General features: G+C 43.2%; 1 protein-coding gene across 8 annotated transcripts in view; it reads right to left on the bottom strand.

The window, feature by feature from the left end:
- The window catches only part of ZMIZ1 (zinc finger MIZ-type containing 1), a 394,693-nt gene that overhangs the window by 251,761 nt on the left and 122,046 nt on the right, over window positions 1–20,886 (bottom strand). The window lies entirely within an intron of this gene.

Here is a 20,886-nt window from a genome sequence, read left to right as displayed (position 1 = left end):
GATACATCTGCAACTGAGTGTCCTTTCGGCTTTGACCCAGTCGCTTCATTCTTTCTAGCGCTACTAGTACTAGCCCTCTGCTCTTCCCCAGTAGCATGTTGGACACCTTCCGACCTGAGGGGCTCATCTTCCGGCGTCATACCATTTTGCCTTTTGGTACTGTTTATGGGGTTTTCATGGCAAAGATACTGGAGTGAGTTGCCATTTCCTTCTCCAGTGGATCACGTTTTGACAGAGCTCTCTGCTATGACCTGTCCGTCTTGGGTGGCCCTGCATGGCATAGCTCATAGCTTCACTGAGCTATGCAGACCCCTTCGCCCTGGCAAGGCAGTGACCCATGAAAGGGCCATAAGCTTCTGCATCCCGTCAAATCATCTGCCAAGCAAAGTGAGATTCTGTGATCTGCACAAAGCATGGAAAAGTCATAAAACTTATTTTGTTTCACATAATTTATTCTGCAATGCAAATAATGTTTTTGCTTGATCTGGGAAGAGGCAAGTACCATCCTGACTACTGCTAGAAGTCTCATTCAATAGCTTTTATGATTTATAATGGCATTGCCCACATACTTCGACACACAGTTTTTCAGCCACAGGTGCTGCTATTCTGAAGGACTGGTTGGCCGAGCAATGAAAATGTGCATTAATCATAACAACTTTTAAACCTTTTGTTTAAATTGCTTTACTTGTTATAAAAAGGGCAATTTAAACAAATTTCATCTATTGTGAATGTTATTCATGTTATCAGAATGTAATTAATGTTTTAATACAACCATTTTCTTGCCATATTGCTACACCCTTTCATAAAACTCAACTTCTACTACTACAAGACTAGAAGTCTGAGTTTAAAAGCTCACTGAAATCTTCAGGAAGCTGAATTCCGCACTAAGACATTATGTATGTGTTCAGTACTTCCACACACATGCAACCCTGCCTGTTAAGCCCTAGTCACTCACCCTTTTTCTTTTCACCCTGAAAAAAACGAGCCAGCACTGCAGTGGCTCAGCAGACTGAAGGAGCTGAAGACTGCAAGATGCTGGCTGCTTAACATAGTCCACGGAGCATGGCAAATATTCCATTGGACCGAAGGGTAGGCCAGATCCAGAGTTTAGCTGCATACTGGCTTAAACATCAAGGAAGCCCAAGTGTCATAGACCTTATTGTTCAAGCACACACTGTACTAAGCTGAAAAAGAACACCAGAGTCCGTGTGATCTTCTATTGCAGACAATCAAATTACACGGATCAATTTCTCAGTTCTCATGTTATACGCTGACTCTCAGTTCATGCCTTTAAAAATCAGACAGCATAGACAAAAGGCTATCAGCTCATTGCTTAGCTCAAGAAACAGTCTCAAGACTAGAAATAATACATGGTCAGAGGTTTAAGTCCAACATTACATTCTAAGTTAGAATCTCAGCAGAGCAGATTTCAAGCAGCTGCAACTGTAAGTATCATCCAGACCCTTCAAGGCAAACTGGGATGCAACATTCATGATTCATCCAGGCAAGCAAGCATGCTAGGCTTTGAAACCCACAATCCCATTATACACTTGCTAGCCCTTTGCACCGGCTCCTGGTATCAGTTTCAGGGCAGACAAAAGTTTCAAGTTCATGATTCATGAGAAGTCCCAGAAAGACTGCATTTGGGCAATTCAAAGGATGCTTACTCCAGGCAAGAAAGAGCACAGGCGGTAGAAATGTTCTCATCACAGGCTTTCCACCTCTGTACTTGGAGACCCATTCCATAGCCAGAAGTTTATGTAAGTTAGAGACACAGCTCAAGTCCAGCACCAGATCCTAATGCAACAACTGATCAGCAGAGAATTGAAAGCAGATAAGAATCCAGGGATGATCCAAATCTAGCTGTATGTTCCACATCAAGCTCCTAGCGGCAAAGGGTTCAAAACACATCAGGAAATCATGAACAGACCGGATCTTGCAATGTTTTGGGCAGTTCAGACAGTTTCTCCCTGCCAAGGCTTTGCAGCTTCTGCCTCAGGCTAAGTTTTGGAGAGGGGTAGCTACAGCTCTGCTTCGGATGATCTGTCCTGACAAGGGAGTCCAGAATAGATTCCTACTCTGCCTTGTGTGGAAGCTTCCCAAAAAAACGTGGGCTGGAGCCCTTCCTTCCTTAGCCTGCTCTGTCTCGGTCTTCTTGATTCCTACAAAAAGGCTGCCTGCCTTTTCAGCTGCAGGCATGTCATTCGATGCACCAGAAGCAATGCACTCTCTCGGCCTACTCCCCTCTGTGGAACCCAGGATAGCTAACCTCCTATTCTTCTTGAACAGGTGCAAACCTTCCCCTCTCTCCCCAGCTACCATCTGAGGACCATTGCAAAAAGTCTGCTCTCAGGCCCCATGGGCTTCTTCATGACTGAACTAGGTTCTAAACCATCCCAGTCTTCTTCTGAAGCAGATCGTGCCATCAGAACTATTGGGCCCAGAATAGCACTTGAACTGGGCCCAACAGTGGAGCTTAGGAAAATACATATAATACATTCAAGAAAACTGGGGTGATACAGGCATGGGAATGCTGGCATGTCCAATCAATGGTATGTTTAAGTTTTGACTTCCTGCCCAGTTTTGAGTCCCAGGATCCTCGGGGAGAAGCACTAGAATAAACATTGTTACAGCTACAATTTACTCACTGTTACTCTTACAAGATCTCTCTTAATTAAATTCTGGTTAATAAACCTTATATTGGAAATACCAGTCAATCCTTCTTATCATATCTCTGTTAATGTAAGCAAACAGACTCACTTTGCTTCCAAAGTACATACCAAATATGGGTAAGAACTTAATCTACATTACAGCAATTGGTAACCACTTGTTTGGACTACTGAAACATGGGGCTACCTTTAGAAATAGTTCAGTGGCCATTGTTGGTCCAGCATATGGCCACTAACCTACTCACTGGGACTGAGCAATTTGATAATAATGTGCACGTCCTTTGTCAACAGTACCAATTCCCAGTCTGCTTCCAAGCCACATTCAAAATACTGATTTTAACCCTGAAACCATCAACTCCCCTAAAACACTGCCTCTTCCCATGTGCACTCAGCAAACCTTGAGATTACTGCAATGTGGTCTTGCTGTGGCTGCCCAGAAAGTTGACTCAGAAACTTCTTCTGGTACAGAATGCAGCTGGGTGCCTTTTGGAAAAGGAGGACATATTCAATTCATTATTTGCCCTAACCCTCAAGGGTTGATGCTTCCAATATGAGCCCACCTAACTTTTGCGGTCTGCTCTTCTGCCTGTGCTGTCTTTGCAACACGAGCGACCAGTAACAGCTCAGAGTAAGTCCTTTGCAGAGGCCACTGTAAAGCTTTGAATGCAACTTCTAGTGCTGGGTAGGACAATTCCCTTTTTCACAAATGCTATGAGACCTAATCCATGCTCTCTCTCTCTCTCGCTATCGCTCTGGTTGGCTTGGGTTAAAATTTCTTTGTGTCCGCTTACTTTTGGATTGTTGGATCCTGTTGATATTTCCTGTCTTCACTTGTACTGTTAACGATGGGCTGTAAACAGCTATGGACAATGGGAAAGTGGTATAGACATTTTAAAATCAATGAAGTTTGTTCACAGCTTGGCGGGGTCTCAAGTCATCTGGACGCAAGCTGCACTGTTTTTCGTGCAGGATCTGTGACATCTCAAGGCCTTAATGCCCTTCTACAAACAAGAAGATACCTCCAGTCAAATTATTGTTGCTGTTATTTGAATTAGCAGCCAAAGCACACTTGGCATTGGGAAATCTGATTAAGTTTGATTAGGAATCTCTGCTTTTTGACAGAATTAACTAATTAATTGCACTGCTCTCAGCTCCAATTAATATTAAATGCTATTAAACTATTTTATGCTTTATGAAAAGAGAGAGTCTTTTCACTTGAAGCAGATTATGTGAACAAAAGCCACTGTGATTCCATTTACCCATATTCATCTCTTAGTATGGTCTTTCCATCTATCGTTTGTCGTATCTATCCTATTTCCCTCTGTTCTATCGCTCTCTCTTTTGTACATGCGCAATATATATATGTGAGAAGGTGATAGAGTCAGACGCTGCTCCTTCTACTCAAGCAGTCCTCTGATCTCCAACTAGATACAGGTTGGAGATACCTTTTCTACCACCCGAGGTCTTTAAATGAAAGATTCCAGGGAACGGACCGTAAAATTCAAGATATATGCTTCATAATTGAGCCATGCACCCTCATTGAGTTAGTTAACTCCTTGGGAGATTTTATCTGCATACAATGAGATCATTTCTTTCTTTTTCCATCAGATGTTGATGGCTTACAGGCCTCATCAGCCTCAGCCAGTAAGAACGGATGTCAAGGTTGGTGATCACAGGTTCCCCCAACCCGCTATAATGCACCATCTGTTGACTATCAATGACATTATTATAACCAAACAATAATCTAGTCCATCAGATGGCACATGTTGCCCCACAGCCCATGTTAACACCACTGACTAAATTTCCTTCTCTGTCTTTACTCCCAGAAGAGAGCACACCTCACCAAAGAGGTGCAAACCTCTCTGACCTCCGACTACTTTACTTAGACTCCTTCCAAGCCAATGGACTGGTTCAGACAACCCACTGAGCTCTCCTAGGGTTGTTTAACACACAGTGAGTTGCAGTACAGGCCCAACGATATTATGAACTTGCAGTTGGGGTGGGGAACCTTCCAGTGCAAACTCAACCACCAATGCACCTGAGAGTTAAACAGCCCTCTCACAGCTCTATAAAAAAGCGAGGGTTATCCAAGGGTAGTTCAACCTTCAAATAAGCCATGGGGGCTGCATCAGATGACACAGTGACTCGCAAGTGGAACTGCATATTCCGAATGCTGCCCAGCACACTCCACAGCTTACTGGGGGTTAAACAATCCCAGTGAGCCCAGCATGTCATGCAAACCAGGCCTCACACCTCTGTCCCCATGATCAGAAATCTCTTCCTTCAAAGCAGAGGTGCAGACAGGGCCGTCTTAACAGCATGATGGGCCCCGGGCAAAGCAGTGTCCTGGGGCCCCTATGATAACTACAACTACCGTTAATTTTGGAAGTTTTCCCATTTTCCTGGGGTTAACATACACAGATTAGTATGGGGCCCACGGGCAAGTGCCCATCAGGCCCATGCGTTAAGATGGCCCTGGGTGCAGAACTAGGCTGGGATGGGGGCCCTGTTAGCTTTCCTTCAAGCTGGTCAAGCCCCTCCGTTTGTGCAAATGTATGGCAACGAGACTTGGCTGGCAATGCAGACAGCAGCTGCTCTTCCTGGTGCCTGCCAGGTTTCTGTCTTGGCATGCCCCTCTGGGGGCCCCCACACACAGCGACTCACCTGGGTCCAGGAAGTGTGCCCAGTTTCCTATGGGCAGCCAAGACCTGCTGTATCCGCATCGACTGTGGCCTGCATCCTGCTCTCATCCCTGACCTGAGCGAAAAGTGGAGGTTCCTTCTGAGCAGAAATTCCTCCAGAAGGCATTGCCCGAAGGACCGAGAGGCCCGATAACCTAGATTTGGCCAATGGGATAGGCTTCTGCACCCCTGCTTTTTTAAAAAGCTGGTTTTACACACAATCAATCATTATATTTTGTTCATTTTGTGGAGGATGGTGTACTCTGTCACTGCACCATAGTTAGTTGGTAGTCCTGTCCAAGGATCTTCCTAAAACTGCATGGAGAGGTTTCCTGTATTCAACCAAAGGTCTATCTCACCCATCAACTTATCTCCAGCAGTGGTCAACCAAATGCTTCTGGAAGGCCCACAGCAATTCCTTGGATTCCCCAGCTGTGAGAGACTTCTTCGCCTGCTGATTTCTGTACATCACCCTGCTGCTAAAGGCACAGGAACAGAACAGACGAATGTTCTGCCGACTGACAAGATAACCTTGGGGATGTAATAGCATGGGCAGAGAAGGAGAGTGGCATCAATTGAGCACAACTAATTTTTAATTATCCCAGGAGGAGATGGCCAGAAAGCCAGAAATACGAACACCAGGACAAATCAATAACTACATACAATAGACAGTGAAGCTTAAGTTGTCCATTTCCCTGAGTTTATGTTCAATGCCTTTAATTTAAATAATTTTATGAGCAGATCGAGTTATACATAAAGTGAAGACCACATTCAGAGCATGTCCTGCTGCTTGCGGGGAAAGCACCATGAGTCTCATAATGGTCATGAACTCCCAGTCCAAAAATTGGCCTTTTACAAACATGCTTGTAAGGGCTGCGTTACAAAATACTTCCAGCAATAACCCATGCATCATGAAAACAGGAGTCAGATTCCATTGCAGCAGCAAACAAAAACTTTACATTGCAACCCAACATTTAGTTCCTATGCATATATTGATCCTCTTTCATTTGGATGGATTTTACTTCAGAAGTCTCTGAAGCAGCTGTTGAGTCCATCCCGGCTCTGTATTAACCAACAGGCATGTTCTTCTAAAGGCAACATTTGTGCAGGTCACTCTTTGATTTGCAAACACTGCTATTTTAAAGAGATACTCTTGTTACATGACTCTCTTTCTTAATCTGAGTATTAGAAAAGAAAAATAAAGGTCAGTGGGAAAGCGGGTTCACTTCAGGATCTCCCCCTGCTAGTTAAAACCACATGGTACTAATAACTGTTTATATAATCCCCACAAAACTTGCAGCAAATTGTGAGAGCTGAAACATGAAAGGGGGTGTAAACACCAGATTAAGCTTGATCTCAAGGTATGAGCCTCCAATCTTTGTGTGATAGTGTGTGTGTGTGTGTGTGTGTGTGTGTGTGTGTGTGTGTGAGAGAGAGAGAGAGAGAGAGAGAGAGAGAGAGAGAGAGAGAGAGAGAGAGAGAGAGAGAGAGATGAAGGGAAGACATTGACTTTCCACTTGCTCTCTTTGATTTTTTTTTTCTTTTGAGGAGCTGCTGAACTGATTTCTTTCTTTAAAACCTTAAAATGATTCCATAAATTCTGTACAAACTGTGAGCTTCTGGATGCCAGCCAGTTAGTTTAGGAGAGTATCGAGATTCATGAACTAAAACCAGTTATTTTTACTTCAGCGAGGGTAGGAAGGCATACGGTGTCGTAAAAGCGGCCTCCACATCTCCCCAGCCCAACCCCAAATTGCGTATGACTTTTTTTACTGGAGGTGCTCAGTGAAGGGAGAAAGGGAAGGGCAGGCTGCACCTGCACAAGGTGATCCCTTCCCTCACCTGTATGGGCCACGGTGCTGCAGGAAATGGACGGAGTCCAGAGATTGTACTCTCCAGTCACCGATGCATCTTGTCGCTGGTCATAACAAGTCCCAGAGAAAAACCAGGATTGTTCAAGGGACAGAAACGAGAGCATTTCCTATCATTTAATTGTGACTTCCAGTTTTGGGGTCTCCAGCCATGTTCTCTTATACCAGTGGCTCACCAACTGTGTGCCTTGAAAGACTAAAGCAATTGCACTGGATGTATCATTCCTGTTTCTTGGAGCAGTCCTTCCTCCCTGTGCCAAAGGAGGGGTGAGGGAAAAATCAGGTTCTCTGACAGACCCAGAAATTCCCAAAGCATCACAATTGCACAGAGAACACAACCAGACAATGACCTGGTTTGCATATAATGCCAACCCATGGTTTATTTAACCCATGGTCTGGTGCTCTACCCAGGGTATGTCTGGCAGCTGATCAAATAAATCATGTTTCCTTAATCCCTGGGTTATTTATTTCCTTCCTCTGTCACCAGTATCCCAAATATCTTTGCAGCACTATATTACTGGCATATAGGAAAGTTTTTGTTTGTTAAAATTCTTGGCTACTTTCCCTGTCGCTTGGTGACATAGCTCATAGTTTTGGGTTCATATAGAACAACAAACCATGATTCAACCCAGAGATCACAACCCAACAAACCATATGTTCTCTTTCTGGGTTGTTTGCAGGTTAACAAACTATGGTTTGATACTGCAGCTGAGTTCATACATAACAACCCATGGTATAAATACATGTGGGTTAGCAATATATGCAAACAAGCCACTATTAATTGAGCTATGCCACAGTTGCATTGAGAATGCCCATTCATAGTTTTCGAGCTGTTGTGTCTTTTTGACTGGAAGAGAGATATGCCTCCACTTTTAATCCAGGGGATTTTCACATATTCTCTTGTCTATATACCCTTAAAAGAGTGGTACAAGTCCCAAAACTTCAAAATAATCCTGACCTGCTAGGTAAAGATTGAATTGCTACCTGGTACCAGCACAGAACCCAATATTTCAGAGGCAGGCTCTGATGGACATGGATATGGAGTATTCAAGCCAGGCCAAGCCAGTTTGCCTCTTTGTGCAAATCTCAAAACTCTGCACTGTCCTTGCTAAAATCCCATGAGCAGACACGAGCACCAAAGGATGGAGGACTGCTCTCAGCATTTTTGGGATACACGCTTGTATGTCGAACCCATCCAGGCTATTTTTCGTAAAAACTATTTGCTCATAGGATCACCATACAAATATTACTCTTTTAAAGAGAAATGTTCTATCAGCTTTCGGAATAATGGTTATCATATTACCGAGGCCTTGTATCATGCTTTTTGAGTGTTCAGATCATCTGACAGTTGAGAAGACGGTAACCCCTAAAACAATAATTCCTAATGTAGATTGGAATTATTATTCATGTGTTACATGTTGGGGGGGGGGGGACAAGTTAAGACACCATTGCCTAAGTCCACCGAAAGCTGAGATTTGATCTGAAATGGGAACTTCTCAGTTTATCACTCACACACTCTTAGCCTTTACATGGCATACTTAACTGCCAGATATTTGCTCTTTATTGTCTTTGCATAAATGCCATGTCACCTAACTAAATAAAAATGAAATAATTTTCCACAACCACCTTTTCTAGCTTTGTGGGTCTGCTTCTGCATCCCACCTCAACATCAACTGCAATCGTAGATATTTCTAGCTCTCCTTTAAAATGCCTACCCAAAGAACGAGTTCATCGTACGCCAACTGTACTTCCACTGCAACATACAGAGCCTTAAGTGAAAACAGGGCTCCCAGCAAAGACGGATGGCCAGAGAAGATTGCGGAGAATTAAGTGCTTCTACCATAGCACAGGACCCCTGCATTCATGAACAATTCCTTGAAGGCATCAATGACCCAAGCATGACAAGAAGAACGTGCTACCAAGAATAAGCCTAATGTTGCCTTCTGCTTGCACGCATAACAACACCCCCTCTAGCTCGCAGCTTTAGATATGGGAAGCACTGAGGCTGTTTATGACCACCGATATTTCCCTCATGAAGCGGTCACTCATGCATTTTTCCTCTCAGATTCAAATATAGTGGTGGATGAGCTCCACACAACTGATTTTGGGTGGGGGGGAATCCATCCCACCCCCCACCTCCCAACAACCAGATGCTATCACTTGTGCCCAAGAGACAAAAATAGCCATGTGACAAACGGCCAAACGCCCACTGTGACACATGCAACTTTCTAAATAGCATCGTTCTTGGTGCCCATGTATGTTAGTAACATTCCTCCAGCTAATGCATGCTCTCTCTGCCTTCTTTTTTTTAAACACCACTGCTTAAAAAGTCAATCCCTTCCCTCTTTTGGGAGGAGACCGGCAAAGATTAAATTAACAAAAGGTTATATTACAGCAGCTCACCTACCTCACTTGAGAAGGATCAACTGCACAAGAAAATAGTGCATGTTCCCTCCTGACAAAAATGAATTTCTCCATTTACGGAGGAACCTTAAAACATGCTGTTTGGGTGCAAGATGAAGGAGGTCATCACAGATGTCTTTTTAAAATGTAGACTTCGTTTGCATGCTATGACAAGCCTTGAGCTAATTAATCTTCATGGCCATGGAATGCTCTGCACACCCTTTTGAATCTGCAATCCCTGGCTGACAGTTGCCATGACTTCTCAGACTGAGCAAACCTGGGTGGCAGCGGTTATGTGATGGGTAAACAGCCCAGACATAACCTATGGTTTGTTCCAGGATTGTGTGAACTGGCCCATAGTCTGTGAAGCAGGCTTGTAAGGCACTACTTCTGTTTGATCACCTAGGGGGCAGAAATATTCCTTCTGAGTGATCAACTTAGGAGCTCTACAGTCATGACTTCTCTTCTTCTTTTGCCCATAAATTAGTGCAGAAATGCTTAAAAAGGCAAAATGATACATAGGCTAGAATTGTAGCAGAGATGTATTTACTGCTCTGAAGGATGCCTAACACAGTTTTTAAAAAACTTCTAAGAGGAAAAAAAATCTCTATATCATCTGCAACTATATGCCATTTTTTTTCATGCATACTTACAGAATTGATGTGAGCTTGATTTAAAGCATTTAAAAATAGTCACAGTAGTTTCTGATGTCAAACGTTGGAGAACCTTTTGTTTTGGCCCATCCTTTTTCTGCTGCTACTGGTGCTGACATACCATTCAGAAATCTGTTCTGGATTTCCAGGAAACAGAGGCAGGCAGGAAAAGAAGGCCACCTTGCAGCCTGGGCTGCCGCTCCAGGCAGAATGTAAATACTTGTAATAAATAAATGCATTCACCCATACCTCCATCAAGGTTGCAAGACTGAAAACTCATTTGCCCTTGTAAGGTCTTCTCAAAGCACACCCAAACTGTTGTGAATGTTTGCCATAACCATGGCAGGCCCAGTCTGAACAATCACTAATGCTAACAAGGGTTTACTAGAAACCCGAATGTGCCCTCATCTCCAAATGCTAGCTGGAGAGGAACCCTCTCTTTCCTCACCCCGCTGCTTCCCCTACCCATAAATTTAGACCATAAGTCCTTGAGGCAAGGATCTCTTTTGCTTACATTGTGGCTGGTGCTACAGAAATCCTAAACGATGTGTGTATTTCAGAGGATCATAGGAAGAGTATGGAGGAGCCTATAGGGCCGTTGGGTCCAACCCCTATTTACTGCGTCCACAATGGCATTTAGAAAGTAGCCAGATGGCAGGGAAGGATTGAAGGGATTGGTCTTTCTGTCTCTCAGATCCCTGGATCTACTCTCCACCTTTAAAAAATGCCAACATATACAATTACATAAAAAATACAGAACAAAGGAAAACTAACATAAACAAAACAGAGTAAAGTGAGCAAAATAAACAAAGTTGCCAAGGGAATTACAAGCAACACAGCTCGGATATTGCAGCTCCCAGAATCAACGCTCTTCATATCCTCCCACGCTCTACGAGTGTTTGCAAAAAAGAAAAAAGAATCATTATTCTATACATCAAGAGCTTTTCTATCCAGTTCAAATTCTAATGCTGCCCTTTTTTCTTCCAAAGATCTACTCTCCACCTTGTGGAACTTAACCCAAAGTAATGGCACACAACTCCTAATGCTTAACATAACATCAAATGCAACTGGAGCCTAAATCTACAAGTCAGAAGGTTTTTCCTTCTCCTGCAGCTTCACTGACCCAAAGGGGGAAGCCGCATGACAAAGTTAATAACCCAAATGCACCATTAATGTGAGGGTGTATGCACAAGATCACGCCTTTTTCCATTTGGTATTAATTCATCTCAAACAAGAGTACATCCCCTGCTTTTGTACAAATAATCAACAATAGAGATTAAAGGCCCCATTTCACATGTAATCATGAAAGAAAGGCTGGAAAAATCCCACTCTTTTAAAAACTCTGAGTACATGTTAAAAAGAGGAATTCAGATGAGTTGTGGATTACCTAATCTGTGTGAAGTCTGAAATAATTACAAGTTTAGACAATAGGCCCTGTTTGACAATGGTTCAGTTAGGTAATTACTAGACTTGATCAACCAGATGCATTTTATCAACCAACAGGAAATAAATCATGCAATGCCAATCTTTCCATTTTTCCTGCTTTTAAGTTTTATCACATACTTTTTTTTTTTGAGGGGGTAACTTAACGCAAGAGCATCCATCGACTTTTTGCCGGTTGTGGTGGTTCTGGATAATCATTTCATAGCGAGCAAAACCAAGGTCACATGGTTAGCAGTGAATGTATGTTAAAGGAGGAGACTCAAAATGTTCCAGGAGTGCCTGAAGAGGCCAGACCACAAAACCCTTTCCCTCTTTCAAACGCAGTTCAGTCCCAAATCATCATGGGTCAAAAGATGTTCAAAACTTTCAGTGTGCACTAAAATCTTAGCTCTCTGACAATGGCTAGATTTTAGGATTTTTCCTATTGGAAAGCCATTTAACCTAGTCTCCTAAAACATGACCTATTGGCAGAATTACTCAGTGCTTGAGCCTGGTCATTTGTACCTGGCGTGCGGATTCCTACTCTAGTGAGCAACTCCAGTCTACAGAGTGGGTAGCAAAAAGGAGTAACGCTAGCCACTTGACTTGCACAGTTCCACACCCTGATGTCTCACTGATTCTCCTGACCAGAGCTAGTAATGAATGCTTGCCAATCAGGCCTAGTTTTTTCTTAGCTTAGCTTTTGTCGATCTGATTCATTACCCTTTTGCACCAACCTCCAGTTGGCTGCTTCCCTACATCCTTCACCTTTCAATACGTTTGCTTGGACTCTATCTAGCCAATGCCTCGGTTCGGGACATACATTTCCAAAAATCTTCAGCTTCAGCTTCTGGCCATCAGCTTCTGGAGTTTCCTGAAAATGAAGGCCACAGTAAAGCAACCGTCCCTGTCTTAGTACTTTCAAGATATTTTAGGCAACATCTCCCACAATTCCTGACCACGGACCATGCTCCCTGAGGCTGACAAGAACTGATGCACAAACCACAAGGAGGGGTCAAATTTGGAGAATGCAGCCATTGGAAAGCAGGTCATGCCTGAGGCTGGCTGGGAAAGTGGAAAGGATTCCCATGGACACCCCTCCCCAAAGGAACACATTCCATGCCTGACTGTATTCCGTATGGGATCTTCCCTAGGTCAAGCCCCTGACATCCCCTGGGCAAAGGTAGACTTAAAACTGGAGTGGAGGCAACAAAGATGCACTGGACGTCCTGTGACGTCAACATTTTCTTGTTAGAATTACATCCCAGCTCAAACCTGAGCTAAAATGACAGTGCTTCAATGTTAGAGGCTGTCAGAAAGAATAGAGTCTTTAGTACTTTCCCTGCTTCCTATTAAATATAAAGAGCAGGAGAAAGAGGTTGATTTTAGCCCCTTTCACCAAAAGAGTATTGAGTAAGCATAAGGAAGTTATATTAGCAAACATAATTCTCCATCCCAAACTGCCAAATGGGAAGATAGCTCCGTGGAAATGCCAAACATCTACACAAGTTAACAAATCTTAAAGACATTATCTCCTAATGTCTGCACAAAGCCTTATTGGATGTTCCTAATGGATTGAACTGATTAGCCATTAGGAATTCTACCACTCTGAAATGCTCAGGCTAGAAGCTTCATGGCCTGAGGCCGAAAACCTCCTGTGGATCACATAGAATCATGATAGAATCATGAGTCTCTTCATCTCAGGTACAAAAGGAAGCTGGCATATACAACACTGGTGCCAAAGAGTGGCTGGCTGTGTGAGGCCACTGGCCGAGTCTTGGAGCCTCGCCTCCTAGCTTGGCCTTAGTCAACAGGGTGCTTTCAACCTGCTGCAGTGCTGGATTCAAGCTTCCCCACTGATCCGGGGAAGAGGACTCACCTTGCAGGCCCCCATTCAGTTTGGCCACTCCCAGCCACAGATCATAAATATGATGCACAAGAGCAGTCCTCTTGGATAGCCACGAGCCCATCTTGTCCGACATTTTGCTGCTAGGAGCATGAGGCTCGCTAGACTAAAGGACACCCCAGGCAGAGAACATTCTACAGCAACACCCCCATCCGTGGTTTTTACTGCATTTTGAGCCAATTTCATGAACTCAGTGCATTGTTTACATGCAGGATGTATTGTTTGCTAGTTTATAAATTACACTTGTATCCTGGCATTTCCACCATGCAGTCCAAAATGGCATGCATTGTTCTCTTTCTCTCCATTTTATCCTCAAAGTAACTCATGTGAAGGCCAGGTAGTGTGTCTGTGAATAACCCCAAATCATCTGGTGCATTTCATGCCTCAATGGGGACTAGAATCCAGATCTTCCAAATCCTAGTCCAGCTCTGTCTACTACACCACCTTGGTATTTGGTACCTTCTTCTATACGGTTTTATATTTTAAAATCTCAAGATGGTTTACATTACTCTTTTAGCTATCAAAAGAGCATAGAAAATCTCTCTACACTGACCTTGAGTTAAATTCCAAGAGATAGGTCAATGGTTAAGACCATGGGTATCCATATATATTAACGAATTTTCCATCACAAATTTTATCCATATTATTAGCTGCTCCCAACATGAAGAAAGAATTCTTAAAGCAGTGTTGACTGCACCAGTCTTGATTGATAGCTTCCAAGAGCGGAGGAACTCTCCCCACCCCGCACCCTCGTGTGTGTGCGTGAGCATGTGGCTTATTGTCAAAGCACATCTTGAATAGATAGTCTGAGAAGATGTGCCTGAAGACCCAAACACAAAACCCATGATGGTTCCCTGGCCAATCTGCCCCTAAATCTTAGCAAGTCTGGAAGACTGTGGACTTATTTTGATCAACATCTATAAGCATTATCCAGAGGAAGAATGGCAACCTGCCGACATTCACAAAACAGAGGGTATTGAGTGCTATTCAGTATCACAACTGTTTGTTCCATTCTTTTCTACTTCCTGCTTATTGTTATCATAAGAATTAAATGGTTCCAAATGACTTTTTCTGCAATTCATCATTATTAAAGCAGTCCCTGCTTGAATGAAAACCAAATTAATTCATCATAATAAGGGGGCCTCCAATTTCAGGTGAAGCCAATCAGACAAAAAGGGTAAAATCACCAAGCAAAAACTTAAATATCTAACAGGAGATGACAAGTCAAATGGGGATTCATGTGAAGAAAACATAATTAAAAAAAAAACAACAACATGATTGAATTTAAGCAGAATTGACAGAACAGTGCAAATTAAAGTATTCTTTGACAAAGTGATAAAAAGGTAATTCGTTAATAATCTATGTTGAAACAATAGGGGTGGCTTAATGTGTGATACCAGGCTTTTAATAACCACCGTTTACCATGGTTGCCTGGAGCTGGTACTATTAGGATGCTGTAGTAACAGGGAAAGAAAGAGCTCCTGGGTAGTATTATGAGAGAATTCTTGCAATAGCAGCCTGGACAGAGAAGAGTGTTCATTTGTCTAGCCAATTCTGGCTCCTTCAACAGCTCTCCAAGGAAATCACAATGCTTTTCCCAGCCTTGCTACCCCAAGTCCTTTAACTAGAAATGGCCAGGGGTTGAATGCAAGACAGGCCCAGCCCCTGCCCTTCCTCGCTCCCAGGCCATGCACACACATGGCTTTTGCTGCACTGGGCTCTCTCCAGATCACAGCGGGCTCCATGCATGTGCTCAAGTCACGGGCCGGCAGAGGCACAGCATCCAGGATGATACTGCTGTTCTCTTGGGCGTAATGATTCTCCAGCACACGCGATCTTCAAGCAACTTTGCTTCCACTTGCCCTTTCTATGCAGTGTTTTTCACTTGCAGCACACAAATCTGGATTTCAAAGAAATGCTTTGGGGTAGGAGCTTCCAGAACCCTCTCCCTTCACCTAGCCCCAGTGTGGACCTTGAACATCAATACAAATGCATGCATTTTCAACTTTTGGTCCTTATCTCGATGGAAAAATATTAGGCTGACTACTAAAATCAGATCCGTTTTTTCTGCAGTCTTTCTGTGAGAGATTTCCCTTCTGCTACCGCTGCTGATTGAAAACTTTCCCACACTAAAGCCACTTGAATCTTCTTCTTCTTCAGGGCCTGATGTTCCTGGAGACTGCAAATTAAGTTCCCATGAAATGTGCGAAGCTACTGCTTTGCTGCTGCTTTCAGACTACGCTGGAAAGCAAGCACCACTGGGTGGGGTGCGGGGAGCAAACACACAATCCCAAACACAGATGAGTTGCGTTCTAAAATGCTTTGGCTGCATCCATGCCATCTGTATACTTAAACTACTTTAATAATCAGTCCCTCACCCTGGAGAAACCTAGACATTATAAATAGCGTGCCTACCAAGCATTCAAAGCAACATTCAAATGCAGTTAAACATTCTACTAAAACCTGCTATTTTAAACCCTGTCTGGAACCTGTTATGTGGAAACTTTCACTGAGAGTGCCAGTGTTATGTGAAAAGTAAACCTTTTGCTATTCACTATCGAAAAGTGGAGGCCACACAAAAAGAACAGTTGCTTTTAAGTGGAGAAATGAACAGGAGCATTAAAAATCGGGGAGCGGGGAGGGGCAAGCTTGGGGGAGTACAATTAACAGGTGTGAGCTTTCTTGCCTCTCTCCGCTTTGAGGAGGGGGAATTCTTTTGGGTTTGCTTGCACCTCCCTGTGTGCTTTTCTGCAACTGGCTGGGAACTGTTGTTGTCCTTAGAATCACTCTGGAGAGATGATCTCAGAAGGGAATCATCGCTCACAGTTCCAGGAAGACGATTGACACACCAGGGAGCATGCTGCTCTCAGTCATCTTCCTTTTATAACGCAATGTATTTATACCCAGGATTGCTCTGCTCACGTGCAACAGCTCTCTGGGTCAGGCAGCAGCCTCCATCTCCGCCCGGGATAAATGTGAAGGCCCCAAGAAACGATACAAAGCCAAGCCCGCCACATATGGCAGCTGTCTGTTGTAAGCCGAAAGGTCACGCAAGAGCACAGGATGATTTGGGAATCACAACAACAACGTTGACTCAGTGCTTTTCCGAGTGTTGCTGAAGTCCTGGCTAGCACATTTATGTGCAAATTTGCAGGTCATGTGGGTGGCCTTTTGGCTGCTCAGCACCAGTAAACTGTAACAAGAAGCATTTAAAGTTGCTGCTGCCTTCGAGGCCAACGAGAATAGCACAACTCCTACATTCAGGGGGTCGCTTAAGAGGTAGTGCCTAAGCCATTGATTGCCAATGCAAGTGAAAGAATGGGGTGTAGAGGCAGGACAGTTATGGGAAGCAGCCTTCCTATCCTTGGAATCATGGCACTCCAGTCCAAGGACAGGTGCTCATCTGGGTAAGGACTCAGGCCATAAAAGCAGTGCAATGACCCATCCCCATCATCAAACACAGTTTCTCCCACCATCCAGATCTGGCCTGCTTTACCTCAGTGGAATGTTCTCTTGGGCTTTCTGGTTGCCCTCTCCTTTGTCATGGCAGCTGCGTCCTCTAATGCCAGCGTGCTTAGATCTTTTAAGATGCTCCTTCTAGATCAAACCTAAACCCTCTCCAAATTCTTTGTACTGTTCTTACAGTGTGGCATACTCTGATTCCTAAGGAAAAGGAATACACCGAATCTTTTACATCAGCCTCTCAAAATATAACAGTTTTAATTCTTTCCTCCAACAGAAATAGGATCGTTATCTTCGTCGAAGTATAGACTCTACACGGAAAGTGATATGAGCTTGAAATTCCCAAGTGTCATTGTTCACTACAAGTGAACAGCTAGAAATCCAGCCAACCTAAACAAATAACACGAACTATTTGTTTTACTAAACATCAATGTATTAATAAACAGGCAGGCAATCTGCTTTGGGATTTGAGAAACCTCTCCTCCTTGCAGAAAAGCATAAGTAGAACTATCTGGAAGATATAAACATGTGCACATTTCTTACTCCTAAAAGTTACCCATAATACTTTGTGTAATAGCCTTGCAAAAGCAACATCTGCAAAGGAAAAAAGGGCCAAAAAGAAAGTGTTTCAAAGCTGGCCACTTCCACTGTCCTGCTACTTGTTTTTTTTTTCCAGTAGGTTTTTTGCTTTTTTATTTTATTAGCTGTGCTCCTGTCTTTTAATCTGTAACTTTTTTTAATTTACTTTTTCTTGAGATGTCAATGTTTCCAAATACGTTGTGAGCCACCCTAAGCATGGTATACATACTTCCAGTAAATAGAAATGTAATACACCATTGTTTGTACTAACACATAAACAATTATCTTCCTGGGATAAAATGAAGTACAGCAAAGGGAGGGGTCTGATATTTCCAATCTTCCCTTTTCCATTTTACTAAATCCAGGTGCTACTTCTGATGAACCCTAATAAGCACTTTAAATCTATAAAAAGAAGGAGAGAGAGCTTTAATTGATAGATTAATTAACTGATGATTAACTGAATCATCACCAAGGCCAGCTTTAAAGTGTGAAATAGAGTTTATATTCATTTATAATTTGAAGTGATTTGGTTAAACTGAAAGCATTAAAGGATGCCATTACATCTATTAACAAAAAGTTGTTCTGTTTCTTAGTTAAAGCATAGGTTCACATCTTCTTCAATTTCTCAGAAAAGGATCTATATTGAGATGAATATTTAACTCCATCTAGAAAGGAGATGATTACTCACTAAAATAGTTTAATTGGTTGACTACCCTAATAGAGGCACAGAGGGGTGCAGCAAATAAAGGGTTATTAAAGGGTAAATGTTCCTTTCACCCATGAATACCGCACAACGTTTTCCCAGAAAACACACACTGCAGCAGCTATGGCTGCTTTTAATCTTTTTAAAAATAGAAATCAAGTATTTTCTTGAATTTGGATTGGCATAACTCTCCCATTTTAGCAGATGGGGACTTGTCACATTGGTTGATTCTTAATTCCTATGGATCCCTGTTTTAAACCCATTGGTGGGTGCTTTTTCAGGACATCTATCATCATAATTAATAAAGCACACTAAATATGCTATGCAGGTTACTCCTGGGATTAAAATTTGCATTACAAGATGACTACATTGGAATACTGGGGATTGCCTTTAAATACCCGTTCATCAATTGTCATGTTATTAATTGCTAATTACAAGGACACAGCCACAAGGCAAGCATCAGGTGAATGTACTTAAGAACTGGAAGACCAATGGAAATCAGATAGTAAAAAATGACATGTGAAGGGGGTGGTCATGAAGAGAGTAAAATTGAAAACAAAAATAGTTTTACGAAAAGATTTGCTATTTGGTGGAGACTCTCAAAAACACAAGATATCAGATTGTCTGTTGCTCCTCTCAAGGAAACTATTTTGTGGCTCAGAACCCTCCATGACAATCCAGCATTGGGTCCGTACATTTATGGGGGACCAGTACGCTATGCCAGAGCCTGTCTCCTCTTCTCCAGGCCTTCTCTCTCTCTCGCTCTCTCTCTCTCCCCCTCCCTCCCTCCCTCCCAGGCCATCCTCTTTGGCTTCAAAGTTAGATCCTACAAGAAGATAAATAATGCTTTGGAACCACCTGAGGTTTCTCTCCCATCCTTTCCCACTAATGAAGACACAAAAGCAAGAATTTGTTTCCCTTCCTATGACTCATTCCTGAAACAAATAAAGGAATGACCAGGAAAAAAAAAAAGCTGGGATGGGGGAATCAGCTTCCATCTTGGATGGTACGAAGCTGATCCTGAAAGGAGCTTTCAGTTCTGAGTGGAAGTAGCCATAAAGCAAACACAGCAAGCCATTTTGCACAAATTACACGTTGCTTTCAGAGTAGAACCAAAGACTGATGTGGGATTCTGGCTTGGGGGCACGTGTGATTTGCTGCGAATGAACAAGCATCAGACGGACGAGTACGGTCCTAATTACAAGGGGTCTTCCAAAAGTTTTTGCACTTTTATATTTTTGTTGGAAACGGTGAGGGCAGGGGGAATAGTAATCGGTTGTGTCTGAGAGTGATGTGTGACTAGTCTGTCTGTCTGGCAAGCTGGCTGCCCTCACAGTTTAGTGTAAGAGTTGTCACACTGTGGTGAAGATAGCTGCAAAACTTACACTTTTTGTGGGCAGAAAGTGTTGGGAGCACAAATTCATCTCTGCATGTGTACTCGGTATGGGGATAAAGTTCTCTCTCATGGAGTCATCGATGAGTGGATTGAAATGTTCGAAAATGGCCATACTAGTGTGATGGATGCTGAGCTTTAAGGGGAAGAAGATGTTCATGTGATGATGATAATGCAAAAGCAGTGGTGCAGCAGTGGCTCAACCAAAACCATTTTTTTGCTGATGCCATTAAAAAGTTGGTATGACGCTGGGAAAAATGCATCGCAAAGGAGGGTTACTGTGTAGAAAAGTGATGTAATTTGTTTTTGAAATTCTTAATAAATAGTGTTTTTAAAAGTAAGGAAACTTTTTGAAGAATTCATATTATCCATAGTACATCAGGCTGAAATCCAGCTGTTTTGTGCTGGCTGGACTTCCTTCCCATGCTTGGCTCTGGCCAGGAAGCAAGCCAAGCCAAGAGCAAGCCCAAAGACATTCCACAAGGCCAGCAGTTTCTTTGCACAAAGGACAAAAAACATGTCATTCTTTGTACAAAGTATGTCAAATGCCTTATTCTTTGCGCAAAGTATGCAAAGCCTGCAAGTTGCATGTATGGAAGCAACTCTGCCTGCACAGTGTGTGATCACACATGTGTGATTTGCTGCAAATGAACAAGCATAAGACTGATGAGTACAGTGCTAATTACAAGGGGTCTTCAAAAAGTTGAGTGGCCTCTTCAAAGGCTGGCCTCGCACACTGCTTGGGCTCACTTCCGGGTGGATGCCTGCACAATGCTCAGTCTGAGGTGGGTTTAAGACAGAGAAAAGAGGGGCAGAGCATGGGGGGCAGAGCTGAAGGATCTGATGGATTCCCGCCGCTGAACAGGAATATGTCACAATCGCTGTCTCTGGACTCAAATGTGTATGCCGCCTCTGTGCACAAGTCACATTCCGCTGTCAAGACTCAAGAAGGCAGTCAGCTGGGCATTTGCCAAGACTGCAAAATCACAAAGGGGTCCTCTCCCCACAAGACCCACCATTCTCCCCCTGCATGGGGGCCTCCAAGGCCTGGCTGCAGTCAGAACATCTTCCTCTCCTGTTCCCTACCTCTTCTGGGTTAAGGAGGCTTGCCTAGCACTGCCTTAACAGCTGCTGATATGCCTCA

The sequence above is a fragment of the Varanus komodoensis genome, unplaced genomic scaffold, assembly GCF_004798865.1.
Source record: "Varanus komodoensis strain SLA01 unplaced genomic scaffold, ASM479886v1 scaffold11, whole genome shotgun sequence".
NCBI lineage: Eukaryota > Metazoa > Chordata > Lepidosauria > Squamata > Varanidae > Varanus > Varanus komodoensis.
This window is presented reverse-complemented; position numbering and strand designations above follow the sequence as displayed.